The sequence below is a fragment of the Gallus gallus genome, chromosome 5 (genome assembly GCF_016699485.2).
Source record: "Gallus gallus isolate bGalGal1 chromosome 5, bGalGal1.mat.broiler.GRCg7b, whole genome shotgun sequence".
Lineage (NCBI taxonomy): Eukaryota > Metazoa > Chordata > Aves > Galliformes > Phasianidae > Gallus > Gallus gallus.
In genome coordinates, this window is record NC_052536.1 from 5,138,314 (window position 1) to 5,155,241 (window position 16,928).

The window sequence follows — 16,928 nt, forward strand, 5'->3', positions numbered from 1 at the left end:
AAGGCTGCAGAAATTGTCAGTCAGTCTAGGATTAAAAAAGATGTGGGCACAAGTTTTATTTCCTTGTTTTGCTCACAAAATAAAAATAAACCTTGTCTAATGTGTACAGGAATTTCTCTCTGCTATGCAATTTTCTGTTTCTCAGAGGAGAATGGTATTCTATGGGATATCTTGGAAACTAACTTCTTCCAAACAAGCTGTTAGCAAAATGCACCTTTCAGTTTTTCACTCTTCTTCTGAGCATGACTACTAATTACCTATCAGTTGGTATTCTAACAAAACAAATTATAATACCTCCAATTGTAACTTAGGAGAGTACCATATGAATAATACATTCATATTTGTCAAGTTCCAACGAATATAAATACAACTTTCGAGATTGTAATAGGCAAACATGACTATTAAGAAATGGAAAGTTAGAAAAAGTAGTTTTTTCCACATTTGGTTTTAATAGACAGAGGAATAGATAAAATTGTAGAATATATTAGAAAGGATATATAGGTACTGAAAGAATTATTGAAGTCTTATTAGACTAGAAAACTGCATGTGATCTGTAAAAATCTCAAAGCAACTGATAATAAAATAGTCTTACAACAACAGAGCCTGATGTATTAATAGACAACATGAAACTATATCACAGAGGCAAGTCCTATAGTGGGATGGGAGGTTAGGACTGGTATACATGTATTTAAAGGCATGAGTTTTTCAGAAAAGTTAGAAAAATAAAGATAGTAAAGTAACGCTGTACGTTAATAATGAAATATTACAGTCTGACCTAGAAGGAAAACTCAAAATATTTAATATATTGCAAACAATACAATAGCCTTTACTTAAGAATTCTGAACGAACTGCTATGTGCACTCAAATATTCACTAATGAATACTTCTAACAGATTTTAAAGGAAGTAGGACCTTCACATGACTAGAGAATAGTGAATATATTTTCTTTTTAAAAAGGAAAATAGTATCAGAAATAGTGTTGCCAGCAGGAACAGGGAAGTAATTGTCCCCCTGTACTCAGCACTGGTGAGGCTGCACCTTGAGTACTGTGTCCAGTTTTGGGCCCCTCACTGTAAGACAGACATCGAGGCCCTGGAGTGTGTCCAGAGGAGGGCAACAAATCTGGTGAGGGGTCTGAAGCACAGGCCTTATGAGGAGCAGCTGAAGGAGCTGGGATTGTTCAGTCTAGAGAAGAGGAGGCTCAGGGGAGACCTTATTGCTCTCTATAACTACCTGAAGGGAGGTTGTAGTGAGCTGGGGGTCAGCTCTCGTGTGACTAGTGATAGGACTAGAGGGAATGGCTTCAAGCTGCGCCAGGGAAGATTCAGGCTGGATGTTAGGAAATACTACTTCTCTGAAGGGGTGGTCAGGCACTGGAATGGGCTGCCCAGAGAGGTGGTGGAGTCACCGACCCTGATGGTGTTCAAAGAGCATTTGGAGGTTGTGTTGAGGGACATGGTTTAGCGAGAACCATTGGTGAAGGGTGAATGGTTGGACTGGATGATCCTGTGGGTCTTTTCCAACCTTAGCGATTCTATGATTCTATGATAAGGGAAAAAATCAATGAAACTACAGAGCACTCTTAAGAAGTCAATAAATATGTTGAAGTACTGTGCACCTTTTCTTTATGTTTGAGTAAGACTCAAGATAGATGCATAAAGGGGGTAATGTCATGTTTACAGCAATAAAGAGCATCTCACAAGAAGAAGCAAGAAGAATTTGGCTTAAAAAGAGAGAGAAAGGCTGAAAACAGATACGACAACTGTTTAAAAATATATGGAAAGGAGGTAAACAGCAAGGAGGATGCACAGCTTTTTCAAAAATTGATTAGCACAACAGGAACAAATTGATATTAAATAGATGTGAAAACAGTCAGAATGGAAATTAGAAGCAAGCTTTTAACCATTGGAGGAATGAAAATCTCACACAGCCTTATTATGGTAAAACTGAGAGCAGAGAACCCAGCTAGCTTTTTTAAGGAGTATTTGATAATAGTTCCTAGTTGTACTGCAAGACTTGCCCTGACATTCTGGTCCTTTCTAGTTCTAAATTTTCAAAGCCTCAGTTGAATTTGGACATTTAAAAAAGACCTTTGATAGATAAATACAATAGTGATGCTAGTTTTTACTTGTCTGCAGTTATTTGGAAGACTTACAACTGCACATCTCTTTCCTCAAAAATCAAAAGATTTTTGCCAATTATGGCAACTAGAAGCAACTCTGATGGTCTTTCCTTGCTTTACAAATTTCTTAAAGGTATTTTATGGATCTTGAGAAATATGTTCCTATCCATTAAGCATTCAACAGGCACTTGGTTGTCTACACAAAATTTGTTTAAAGAAATGTCTGTGCTCTACACAACACTAGCAGGGCAAAGCCAGGTTAGTGCAGGATTTAACATGTTTGTTGTGAATTATCCAAATTCTTTGGGTTTTTTTTTTTTGTTGTTGTTGCTGTTGTTTGGGTTTTTTTGTTTTATTTTGTTTATTTTTTTATTTTAGCAAGATATGTTCAGTTTTCATCTTTCATAGAACCTGAAAAATTAGTCACTAGACCAAGTTTTCTGCTTTCTCAGTAAGCCGAGTGAGTTCAAAACAGTGGGAGGAAAATGAGAAGAAACGTTATCTCCCTCTGTTGCAGTTCCAGTACATAGAATACATGTAATACTTTTTGTACTTGCTAGTACATTGACTTACTCTAGTGATTACATAATTACGTAAAGTTAGATCATTTATATCAGAAAATCTGTGCCCTTATAGTAATATTACATTACTATATTATATTAATATTAATGTTAATATTAAATTAATATTAAATATTAGTATTGTATATTATATATAGATTACATTACAATTTCACTTGTGATTCTCCATACTCAAACAAAGAGTGCATTACTTATACAATTATAATACAATTGTAACACAATTATAATTCTAAACTATAAATAAAAACAACCTTCAAAAAAGAACTAACTTCAATCAACCTCTCAAATTTAATTCTCACCTAATCTTTCTAACTTCACTTCTTCAGTGAGTAATCAGATGCACAAAACAGAAGTCAAGTAAGTGTTCTCACTGACCTGGTGTAGCTGAATACACAAACAATTTACCTTCTAAATATAGTTCTCTGAATTGCACATTATTAAATGTTAAAACATACGATGTGCATGCCTGTTGTTGTTAGCTTCCCCTGTATTTTTTATCTAATTCTTCACCTCCAGAAAACATTTGAATAATTTTATACAGTGTAGCTTAAAATTTGCATAGCACATACACTTAGATGACATTTTTTTCTTCACATACCATTTTCTCCTTCTACACAGTCTTCCCCCTTCTAATACCAGAGACGTGAGGATCAGTAGTGATAATGGACTGTAAGCAAGCTTTAACACAAAGATGTGGAGTTATATAACTTTAAGGATGTTGGCTCGCAATGATGCTGTGGTTAAACCATTGTTCACAGGCTCACTCTGGAAAGAAGACTAAAACATGGCATGCTTCAACCTTACTCAATACATCCTTAGACTTCTTGCAGAACATCCATATTTTTGACTATCTGCACAAACAAGGATGGTGACAGTTCTGGTAACTAACAAAACTGACCTGTCATTCAGCCAGACAATAGGATATTGCTTAGAAATGATATATATCCAATCATTCCATGCTAGGAAGAGGTGTATATTTGCAGAAGTTCTTTCATTCCTCCTCTGAAGTGTGTTGGTCTGCTAAGGAGAAAATTTGCTTCTGCACGGAATAGTGGCAACTTTGAAGAAGAGGCCAGCTCAAGTTTGCAATCAATATATAAAATTACCCTTACAAAATATCTACACAGCTCACCACTTAGCCCAATAGAACTTTGATTTTACATTGAACAATTGCTGTCTTTAAGACTCAAGGACATAACGTGGGGGGAAAAAAATCATACTTACCAAGAATTTGTGTGAAATCATTTTTTGAATACAATATATTAGAGTGTAACAACTTGTAGACGGCAAAGAACTCAGATGACTTAGCTTTATGAAGCAGAATTTTGTTATCTCAGGGTAAAATTTTAAAATTACAAATATCTGCATGAAGTTTCCTTGCTATGACAGCAGAAGATTCACGACTACATATATATGTTGTTTCAGCACTTCAGCTCACAGTACAGGCTGCAGCACGTTCTTCATTCACAGTCACCTGATTGCTGTCTGAACTGCAAGACCTCATCAGAAGTCCAATAAAGTAGAATCCTTTTTTCAAAGAAGAACATATGAGAAAAGTACAAGACTGGCAAACCACTTCCTGCCACTCAGCAAAGAGAAACTTATACAACCTATCAGATAATGAATCTTTTAAGCTGTTGGAATGACACAACAGAGTAGATAGGAATACTGAAATTATCAATGTGTCTGAGTGAAAGATAATCAGAAGAGAAGACCTAGCTGGAAAAAATTTAGAAGTTGTTGGCTATTCCTGAATGGTGCCAGTGCACAGATGTTAATCACTAATCCTGGACAAAATCATAGAATCACAGAATTGCCCAGGTTAGAAAAGACCTTAAAGATCATCAAGTCCAACCACAACCTAACCATACTACCCTAAATCTAACAGCCCTCCACTAAATCATGTTCCTGAGCACCACATCCAAATGGTTTTTAAACACATCCAGGGATGGTGACTCAACCACCTCCCTGGGGAGCCTATTCCAGTGCTTAACAACCCTTTCCATAAAGAAGTTTTTCCTGATATCCAACCTAAACCTACCCTGGTGCAACTTGAGCACTTCCCCTCGTCCTGTCACCTGTCACTATTGAGAAGAGACCAACCCCTCTCACTGTAAGCACCTTTCAGATATTGGAAGAGAGCAATAAGGTCTCCTCTCGGACTCCTCTTCCCCTGACTAAACAGCCCCAGTTCCTTCAGTAGCTCCTCATAGGGCATATTCTCCAAGACCTTCACAAGCCTTCTTGCCCTTCTTTGGACCTGCTCCAGCACCTCAATGTCCTTTCTGTATTGAGGTGCCCAAAACTGAACACAGTACTCGAGGTGAGGCCTCACCAGTGCCAAGCACAGGGGCAGGATGACTTCCCTAGGCCTGCTCACCATACCATTCCTGATACAAGCCAGGGTGCCATTGGCCTTCTTGGCCACCTGGACACATTGCTGGCTCATATTCAGCTGACTGTCCATCAGTACACCAAGGTACCTTTCCATCAGGCAGCTTTCCAGCCACTCCTCCCCAAGCCTGTAGGGTTGCCTGGGGTTGTTGTGACCAAAATGCAAACTATTGCAGCTTAAAATGAGATCTGAATAACACAAGGCTGAAGGGGACAACAGAATTCTCTAATGTTCTGGATGCACTTGAGAAGGTGTTTGGTTAAGTCAGCACAGCCTGGTAGTCTACTACATAAATATTTTTAGATGTACAAAGTTTTAAATAGGCATATTTCTCAGTGTGAGGATTACAATAAAAAACTGTTCAGCAAGGAAATGGGACCATAGGAATTTAGCAACAAATTCTAGAAATGAATTTATTTTTACGTCCTTGAAACAGGCAAGACACTGTAAATCAATTAGACAATTTTGATGTACATCCCTATATTATTCTAAAATTACTTTAGTTCTTAAATGGTAATTTTTATTTTAATACTGAATTGAAGAAATTCATCAAGATTCAAAACAAAAAATGCAGCAAATGATATATTAAAAAAGAAAAGCAGCAAGCTAAAAGTCTACACTTTCACAAGTCTACAAAGAACAAATGTTAAAGTATAAAATATAAGCTTGATAAAATTACATTATAAGGTACATAAAATTACATCCGTGTGATATACAGTAAATCTAGTGTACGCATTGTAAACAGGCCTTGTCTTTTGGGATCTTTTGGGCATTGCTTGAATAAATGAAAATTAATTTATGGAAATTACAGTATGAAAAAAGCATCTTTGAGAAGTGCACAACTATGTAATATCTCATTTTTACAGACACAAGGCCCTCATGTTAAAATTTAAACAGCTAACATTTATGCACTGATTTTAAAAAACTCATGTTGAATATTTCAGGACTCAATTATTCAGAAATATTGAGGAAAAATTGCACCAAATCACAAAATAGTATATGTGAATCAAATTAAAAAGACAAAAATAAAGCAAATATAATCTTCAATTTTGTCTTTTAGGTCTTTTTTTCTTATGTTCAGGTTTTAAGCAAGTGAGTAATTACCTTTGAGTGTTTACAACTAAAGAATAACATTGATTAATTAGGAAAGAAAGTGAAGAATACTAATCAATCCTTATGACAGTTTTTCTTCTCCCACCTCAAGCCTTTTCGTCCCCCACAAAGAATGTGTTTTCTATACTGTTCAGATTCTTTGAAAAAACATTCATATTCTTGTCCATTCACACAAAACTCTCTTGGTGAGCATTGTTTTAGGAGGAGTGGGTGGTAGGCAGGGGGCACAGGATGTGGAGAGAACAGATAGGATGTCAGGTGAAGATGGAAAGCTGTGCCCTCTCTAACCAGCTGAAGACTCTGCATGATTGTTTTCTTACAAATAATACCTGTGGGTGTTGAAACTGTTCAGAGAATCTATCAAACATACTCTTTCACTTTGCTGTTGTAACTCTATAAAATTTATTCTCATTTCAAGACTCTTGGCAATAATACCTGTAGGTGGTTGAGTAATTTAGAGAAAATCTGTCAAACCCACTTCCACAGACTTTAGCAATAGAATTCAGTAATTACTTTCAAAGTTGTAAAATGCAATGATTTATTTTCAGTATATTCAGAAAGTTCTAAATGGAGCTTTTATTTTTTATTTGAATGACTTCTAATAAGTGTAGTTGAAGAACTAACTCAAAGAGTAGATCTAATAATTGTGCAGCATTTCATTTAACGCACAATAGGGGAAAAATGCTAGTGCTGCACTTAAGTAATAGATATGACATTACTGCAAGTATGCTCCCATTTTCATGCAGGAAGACAGTCCACATTTAGTTGTCTCCTTACATAACTCTAAAATGATACATCTGAAACTAACCTTGATTCAATCTTTTCTGTGCAAAACTACAGAATATTTATGAACAATGTAACTCAAGAACTCTTTCTCCTGCCCAGCAGATATTCTTAATATTTCCTAATTCAGAATAATAAAACAAATTTAAAAAGTCAGAATTTTATTGTAAATCTGATAATACCCAAGAGTTTTCTTAAGTGCCCCCAGATTCAAGCAATCATTCAAATTTCTTTGCTTAACAGCCTTCAAGATGAACTGATAGAATCTAGAAGCTTGCAAAGACAGTTAAAATCCATAATTTTAATCATTTGACAAATCCTTAGAACCCAGGTTTGGTTGATCAAAATGACTTCATATGCCATTAAATCAAAGATTATGAATGCAGAGCACTCAAAAGAAGTCAAATTCATATTTCTATGCAGAGATGCACTTATTTAAAATAGGTACAGGCATCATTTTGTGTTAATTCAATCACGAGACTGGCAATATAATGGAAAATAGTGAATTCTTTTCCCTTTCCAACAGCGAAGAATACATGTCCTGTTTGGATTCACTTGATTATGCACGTGGCACTGATTTGAAGGCTAGTGAAATAGGAGTTGCAAATGCAGTTGACAAAGATGTTGGATGCTCCTATAACTTCTTTAGTCCCAAATGCTTGATTAATTCCTTACCCACACTTTCAGACACATTTCCTCTCACTACTACATTCTCCCTACAGAAGGAACTGGTTAAATTACAGTGGAAAAGCACAAGACATTGTTAGCAAATTACCTCATCAGAGCAAGAGCTATCTCATTGGAAACATGAAGCATGAGTACCATTACCACCCAAGTTACTGTAAAGTGTTGAAGTTCAAAAGATAAACTGTTTATAAATTACATATCAGTAAAAAGAAAAACAGAAGCAATACATTTATTGCTGCTTATAAAAATGAAAAGATTTATCAGTCATCCTCTTAATAAACATGCTGTATCTGTGCACTTCATCAAATCAGCCTTTACTATAAAAAAAAGGTTTTAATTACACATTTTTCAATAATCTCAACCAAACTTTCTTTCTCACTAAATAAAGCCCTGTGTGATTACTGAATTTGACAAACCCATCCTTCATGCTTTCTAGACATAACTGTTGAACCCACATCTTTTGAAAATATATTTCTGAAGAATTTAGGATTTCTACTAGATTTCCTGGGAAGTAGAACTCTCCACAGATATTCTTTATTCAAAATGCAATACAACATATAGCAGAAATTGTTTATATGTTGTATCAGTCAAGCGCCATCTACTTTGAAAAGAGGAAAAAAAAACCCACCTAGTTAAAGTATCAAAATAATTTTCTTACTAGATAAATAGCTCAGATAAAACTATCCTATGATATATGTTTATGAAAAATCAGAAGGAGACATTTATGGTCTCATAAATCAGCAGTTAGAACACTTGGTTCAAATCTTAAACATCACAATATTAACTCACTGTGATTACAAAGCTTTGGCTATCGCTCCTTGCAGGTGTCAAATCAAATCAATGTAATGTTATAATTTTTTAAGTATCTGGTAACAGCAAAACTATTTAGATAATAATTGTTTCTTAGACATATTTTAATGTTGGTTTAAAGAAAAAGAAAATCCTCACGTTTTTACAGACTACCTATGAATAAGGCTGAAAAATGGCAAAAATTGTCTTACTTGTCCTGACCTAAACAGTTTTGTGACAAGGTAAATGAATTACTCCATACAGACAGACATACAAGCCCCTAAGTGATGGAAATAAATAGGGCTTTGAAATAACAGCGTTCATTTTTCAGTACAGCTTTTGCTTTCAGAATAATTACCTATGCACAAACTCTAGATGGCAACATTGCACTTACTGTATTACTAAAACAAAATGTCATGCTAAGTCCCTACATATTCTCTTTATCAACATTTTATGTGCCACAGATCTATAGCCTCTTATTATAAGTGTAATGAAGCAGAAGTTATTGAAGCATTTTATTGATTGCTCAGATCACAAGTTTACTGTCATACTGAATTGGCACCTTACTTGCTGAAGCAAACTGCTGACACCTTTTTAAAAAAGTGACAACTACATCTATTTCATGACCAGAAATCCATTTTCATCTCTATCAAGACAAGAATGCAATTTTCACTTCATTTAACTGATGTTAGGCCTGCTCAAGGCATGACACTTAGAAAAAGACACAAGTTTAAGGTTCTTAAAATACTTCTGGTAACTAGAATGCAGTTCAGTTGTGGGAAAAATTTCAACCATCACTCAAACTATAAACAATACAACATGATAAGAATCACTTATCTGAACTATCAAGAGGGCAGTATTTTCTATCAGTTTCAAACTGCAACACTATTTCCATATTCTGTTAATAAGAAGCTGTGTTGAAATATCATACTTTCGCATAAAATCTTGCTTTACACAAACTTTACTTTAACATGATATTATTTCCTGAGTGGTCCCTACACAGGTCAAACTGACAAAAAATTCATTTTTTGTGTGACCTCTGAAGATTGAAATAAAGATACTTAACACCTCTTCCTGAGTGTGAGTCAATGTAGTATAAAATTAGATGAGCAGAAGCTGCAACCAAGAGGAAACTTAAATATTTAAGTCTAATAAAAAGGCAGGGGGAGATGGGCGAGTGAGGTGGGGCTTCTGAACTCAGGCTGTTCACTAACAAGACAAATGCAAGCTAGGGTTGAACAGGAAATCAGTTTCTTACTTTTTTTTTTTTTTTAAGAGTATCTATTAATTATTATGCCATCTTTAGCAAAATATAATCTGATTTTCCAAAAATAGCATATAATAGAGGGTATATATGCTTCATTGAAATGTTCTGATAACTTTGTCAACTAATATGGACATAAAGTATGCATGAAAAACATACTGATTAAAAAATACTTGGCAAATAAAATGTATCACTTGTTAGTTTCTCCCAGCCAAAATACTTGCAATAGGATTATAAATTAGAACTTATGTTTTATTTCTGGGGGAAAAAACAACACACAAAAGAGTCATTAAAAATCTTACCACACAACAAAATTGCTGAAATCTGTGGAAAACCAATTGAAGAGTCATTACTTATATGTTTCTTACAAAGAACAAAAAAGAAAAGATATGGAGAGAAAGTTCTGTATTTGTTTCATGGATGTATTCAACCTTCACTACTTGAGTTGGCTATTTCAAAAGAGTAGTGAAAGATAATAGAAGAAATGCAATTTTTCTTTTCTCTTTGCTCTAATAAGTGCATTATTTCACTTAAAAAAAAATCAGCATTATTTTTTACGGATCTACATAGCAAAATGAGGAAAAATTTATGAATTATGATGTCTCTGGATTCAGCTTAGAATAATAACAGCAAAGCTGTTGCTTATACACTTTTGAAATAATACATTTAAGCTAGAGTTCCCATAGCTGAAATATAGAAATATAGCTAAATAGTAGAATCAGCCAATAGATTTATTCTTATTTGCTTGTGGGTATTTTCATACTATCTCTATTACTTTAATGTAAATCACTGTGGTTGAAATGATTAATTACCATTACTATAAATTCTGCTAGATCAAGCTAACAAACATTCAACACAAACACAATTTCCTGTCACTTCTCATCCCAGCTCAGTCCCCTCATCGCCACACACAACATACTTGAAGTAAAATAAAAGGACGCTAAACAGAACCTTAGGATTGGCTATGTTTGTTAACTACTACATTGAAGTTATGCTAAGTTTGTGCAAGTATTGTATGTTCAAAACCATTTAAATATACTTAATGCAACTTGTCATTCTCAAATGTTTATACCCATACATTTTTCATAATAAATCTTAACTGTGGCAATGACTAGGATTAGTCTTTCATTTACCTGCTTATATGTGTTTTCTGTCATTTACTAAAGGACAGATAAACAGCTTGAATAAAGTGTAATTCTAAATGAAGGAAATGTTTAAAAATCATTAATATCATTTTAAAAGGTATTTGAGTCTTCTCTTTTGGTCTCTGTTTAGCTGTGCTAGGCCGGTGAATGACAGCTTCCCTGCTTGAAGCATACAGAAAGCACAGCCTTCCTCATTCACTGTCAGTACTATGGCCTTTTCACACGTTCCCTCCACAGCAGTGTTTGTCCCCAAACACTGGAACCCAGCACAATGGCATTCCTACTTCAACACCCCCACCAAGAGCACCACTACATATGAAGAATGTTAATGAGATGGACATCCCCCATCTCTGAAAGTGTTAACTATGTCTCATGCTACCAGATATAATGTTATTTCTATTGTTAGGTGTTACATTTCATTTGAGTGCAGTTTCATTTTTCAGATGTTTTTCTTCTGAAAACATTTTTAATGGAAACTATAGTAGCTTGACAAAAAGATTTTTAAAATGTCTTACATGCATTTACCCAATTACAAAAAATATTGGCATAATAATTCAGATTTTAACAATTATATTTATTAAAGCATCTCAGAAATTCCAAGAGTCACCAAAAGAGCATGTTTAAGATCGTAGGGCACAAGGCCGCCATCTGAAATACTAATAACAATTCTAACAGTACTATTGTTTGATTTTTTTTTTCTTTTCTCTCTCTCTTTTTTTTTTTTTTTTTTTTTTTTTTTTGGTGTGTGTGTACTTTAGTAGAAAACTGCATTTCACAGTTTCAGAATTCATGGCAATAAAATGTCAAAATAAGCTTCATCAAGATTTTAGTGAAGCTGCTATAATATTTTACAGATATAGAATTGCAATTAGAAAGAATTGAAAGGAAAAAAGATCAGAAAGCTTTTGTAGTATAGTGTTTAAAGGTTGTTTTTTTTTTTTTCCTATCCCTTTCATTTAAGGTACTGCACAAACCTTTTCCTAAACATCAAGTACTCTCAGTTTTACCTAGTTCACTCCACCTTATGTTATTCTCAAAGAATACTAATTGTAGAATACTGATAGCGTTCTTTGAAAAGGTACAAAGGCTACAGCAAAGAGATGGTAACTCCTCACTGCTTCCTTCCTCTGGGGCAAGAAGCAACAGCGTGCTTATAAAAAGCACTGAGCAGTACAACTGCACAGAGTGGATCAGAAGCTCTGTATTGTTTTAATTCAATACATGTATTTTAAATTGAATTCCAGATGGATTTTAATAGAAGTAACATGTATTTACATATCATTTGTTGTTTTTTGTATTAGATTTCAATGGACAGAGTATATTAGCAAAATAATATGGGATCAAAGAATTCCCTCCTGCCCTTTTTTATCTCCATTCCCTTCTTATTATAGTGAGAAGAGAAAATAACTGAAAATACTGAAAACTGTCAAAATAACACCGCAATAAATAGAAATCAATACATTTTCGTAATACTGTCAGATTTTATCTTGGTGTAAATGCTGTACACAGTTACGATAGAGTCACTCTGTCAGGCCTTGGCACAACAGGACAAAGTGATAGAGTATTTTGATTGAATGTCCTGGTTTTTTATGAACATGCATCCTAACCTTGTATCTGTACCACAGAACAATTTGCTCTTTACCAAAAATCTTGTTTTAGTTATTTATGAAAAAGGTCAACTCAGTGAGAAGACAGTAATTTCAAGGTGTTTTCATAACTAGAGTATAAGATAGCCTATTTTACCATCTTCATTTATGTTCAGTATTAATATAATTTCAGTTACAAAATGGTCCAAAAAAATTAAGACACTTTAAATTGATTTATATGTTGTATATTATCTTTGAAGTAATATAAGTTAAACTAACACAAGCTTTCAACACATTAGCTGCACAATACACTTAACATCCTTCTGATTCACTTTAATGAATTGGAAAAGTTTACTAAAATATTTTAATTGTAAGTTTTTTTTGTCAACAACTGTCATACACATAAATGTACACATATATTTATTCCTGTAATCCAAAGACTCTTAAAAGCTGAAAATATCCAGCATTGTCATGTTAAACTTCTGTATGTATGTGAGCCTTTCATTATAAAGAAATACTTGCCTCCGGAAGAGATTTCACATCTATGAAAATTGTTATGTTTTTGGTCATTTATAATTTCCAGCTAAACAATGCTGAACAATCACCAGAGGAATAATTAATACAAGTTAATTTTTTGAAACTTCTTTACATGTACTTTATAATGATGAGCAAAAAATTGTTGATGTTAACAGCCTTGCATATGAATTTTTATTTAAAATCTCTTTTGTCTGCTTTATTCTGCTAATTACGTCTATACTTGCTAAGTACTTGTAAGCATTCTGTATACTTTTTCTAAAAGAGAAAAGGCTGTGGAAAGTAATATATCTCATTCCTGTGGCTCTTGTGACAGGCAGCATTGTCTTAAAAGTGAAGACTGTAAATAAAATGTGTAAAGATATTTCTCAGTCTTTAATGTATCACTATACTGACGCAGAAACATTTAGAAACACACTTTTTTCTTTTCTGCTTGTTTCCCTCTCACACACTCTCATTTTTGTTTTTGTTTTTTTGTTTGATTTCTTCTTGCTGACCACTATTAACTCTAGACAGGAATAGTCTCTTGTAGTCAATTCTCATTTCTCTTTATGGATCTGACAGCAGGAGGTGCTGTATAAACAGTGTGACTGACACTTTGCTTGCACTTCTCCTCCCCCTTCCTACACAGACTGGTAGTATGATAGTCATTCTTAACTCTGGGGCTTGAGATCATTTTGAAATTCTAGTTTCCTATCTGATTGTTTAATTTCTATATAGTATATTTCCTGGAAAATGTGTACATGGTTTCTATACATTAATTTACATAATAATCTTTAAAAATGTGTACATTTTTGCATGTGTAAGTGAACACAAGTAAATAACCTAAACAAGACCTTTTCTTTTTTCATATTTATTTCCTAAAATAAAACACCTGGTTAGAAAAAAACCAAAATCATCCTATTGCTATGAAGCTATGAAACAATATATTCACTCTCCATATTCTACTATTTTTTCAAAATAAAATGCATTTCTGGTAATAAACCAAAAATAAGAAATAATCTTAAGTGGCACATGTATACTAATTAAGTATGGGCTTTTTTGAAATATTATAGTTGTTGAATGCAACACTAGTTACATGTTTTTTTTATTTAACAAATCTTTCAGCTAAATAATCATTTTGATTAGCTTTATGAGAAGGTCTATGGGACCATTAAAAACTGCAGTGCAGAACAAGCTATGAAAAATTACTGCTTTAGAGAATTTCCACATAAGGAGCATCACAGCTAAGCACAGCATGCAGCAAGAAAACAGGATACATATGACATCTCTTAGCAAGAGAGACACAGTTAACTCCTTTATTGTTGCCTTTGTGATTACAGGATATACCTTTCATTTTCCGTAAAGGTACTGCAGTTTATGCAATATATGTCACACTCCTTTATGACACAGTACCAATTGTTGTTTTCTATAGAATTAGAACATTGCAAAATAAAAACAAAAAAGCAGACTTTTAAGAAGTGGGACAACTCACCGGCTTGCAACAGTTTGCAGACTTGCAATCGTTGGTGCAGGGCCAATAGAGCTTCTTGGATATAAATCTTTGCTCTTAAGAGGCTGAAACCTTCTCTCTCAGAGACCCAAACAGGTCCATTGAAAAGAGTGATGGAATTTTGCAGGCATCTGTCAAGCACAGGAGCTAAGCAAAGAAAAGAAGGAGAAAAAAAAAATGCATTCTTTTGATCTAACAAAAATATACAGTCTCTAACACAGCCTCAGCATCAGAACTAACTCTTAATATCTATTATTTATATCTGACCTGGGTTAAGTCTTGGAAAAGCAAGTCCTGCATTTCTAGTGGCCACCATGAAGGACGTATTCATATTGAGACACCCCCCATGAAAGACTCATAGGCTTCGTGAGCACACCTGAATAGTTCTGAAGTGTGCCTAACTAGCTGCACAGAGTGTCATGGTGTGCACTGATTGCCTTATCTTCTCATTTATCACAGATGAGTTGGAACCAACCTTGCTGAAATCTACTTGCATTGTCCTGATAAAATTGCAAGATCCATGTTGTTTCTGTACACAGTTTCCTGTTGAGGAGCTTACATACCACCTAACACATTTCAAATGGTAGCACTCATAAAACATAATCAACAGTCTTATAAACAATTTTATTGTAACTTCCTCATTGCTACTACTTAAAAAAAACAACTGTAACAAAATAAAACAGCATTAACTAGCATTTCAGGATTTTGCTTTATATCATAAAAGGAGAGGAGAGGAGAGGAGAGGAGAGGAGAGGAGAGGAGAGGAGAGGAGAGGAGAGGAGAGGAGAGGAGAGGAGAGGAGAGGAGAGGAGAGGAGAGGAGAGGAGAGGAGAGGAGAGGAGAGGAGAGGAGAGGAGAGGAGAGGAGAGGATGAATTACACTTCAGTTATTTTATTGAGACAAAGTTTCAATTCAGACATGACAAATATTTAGCCTCATTAGCTGCTTAGTCAGCTGCAAAAGCAGAGAAGGAACTAAGACCATAAGTTAGAAACTTCCATATATGAGTTCTTGGAGTCTTTTGGACAAACAAAGAGGGAACAAAACTTACAATTAAATCCATCTTCAAAAATAATTGGTAAATATACTGCTGTAATTTGCTTAAGCGAATCTATTTTATGAATGATTTTAGCACATGGCTAATCGAAACTGTGTTTATTTTTCTGAAAGGTACAACTTTTCTTTTTTAAATTATGTTAAAAGCCAAGTCTTCTGACTTCCAGAATTTTGTGATATCTTATTATTTAGTCAGCCATTTAATTCACGCTCACATAAACTGTTCTGAGAGCTTCCTTATACTAAGCATAAATCAGTAAATTAATATTTTTCCAGATTATTTTAATAATGCACTTATTCTCTAACACTGGAGTCAGACATAAAATTAAGAAGATAAAGATGAAGTCATGAATGAGGTCTGAGCAGGAAAACAGGCATGAGTGAATTTATTTGAGAACTTAGTAAGCAGTATCAGAACTAAATGTATGTTTCATGTCATGTGAAGTGGGGCTTGACTCATACTTTGTTCAAACTTATCATACATACGGAAACCTGATTCCACTGAAGTTTCTGGAAGTTTCACCAAAAAACTTCAGTGAACAAGGTTTCCACTCAGTGCTTTGAATTTCATTACCATAAGTTTACAAACAGAAAATCAGATAAGCCCAAGTAGTGCTGTTTTTCTGAGTCTGCAAGCAGACTGAAACACAGCTGTGAGAAAATGTGTGTATAGGAATTGTATGTTACATCTGAAGACTAATTATAACACTATTATTTTATCACAAATAATTTCAAGGTAAATATGAGATTGTGCTGATTCACCTCAGAAGGTCGTGCATGCTTCCAAACAGAGAAGGGATGGTACCAGAGCTTGCTAGAATGGCTCAGACGTGAAAAGATCCATAGCATAACCTCTTTCAGAAATTCCTAACACCCAAATTGCCTTTTAGTCAATCACACTGAGTAGCAAATCCAATTAATTTCACATAAGCAAAATTGTTTCCATAAAAATCAGCTCTTTCTATCCATAACACTATTTGCTTCATTCCACACTTCTATGTTTCCAGATTTGTAATCTCAAACAACTTGTATTTTTTAACTTTTTCATATTCTTCTGACCTCCTTTTAAAAATTCAAGAAATAAATAATACTTAAGTTATTAAGCATTCACTGAAGTAGAAAAATGTGTAGAAAGGGAAGAATAAGGTTGAATAGCAAGGAAGTCATTTCAAAAGTTTATACTTTTACTAAAACAGTCCTTAAATTTATCGCTCTGGGCATTTGCTTTGTAATTACAGAAGATACACTCTGGATTAAAACAAAAACAAACAAACAGACAAACAAAAAAAACCACTACTGTTGCTAGTTTAGGAACAGTTCAGTTGTTCACATTTGGAACTCATGTAGATATATAAAAGTAATAATTTTAAATGAAGAGCTAG

The 16,928-nt window shown here is 34.2% G+C and overlaps 1 long non-coding RNA gene across 2 annotated transcripts in view; it reads right to left on the reverse strand.

The window, feature by feature from the left end:
- The window catches only part of LOC124417070, a 104,465-nt gene that overhangs the window by 69,802 nt on the left and 17,735 nt on the right, over window positions 1-16,928 (reverse strand). For both annotated transcript variants that reach the window (XR_006939313.1, XR_006939312.1), the window contains one exon: window positions 14,473-14,637. This is a non-coding gene — a long non-coding RNA (uncharacterized LOC124417070). The remainder of the gene's footprint in view (window positions 1-14,472; window positions 14,638-16,928) is intronic.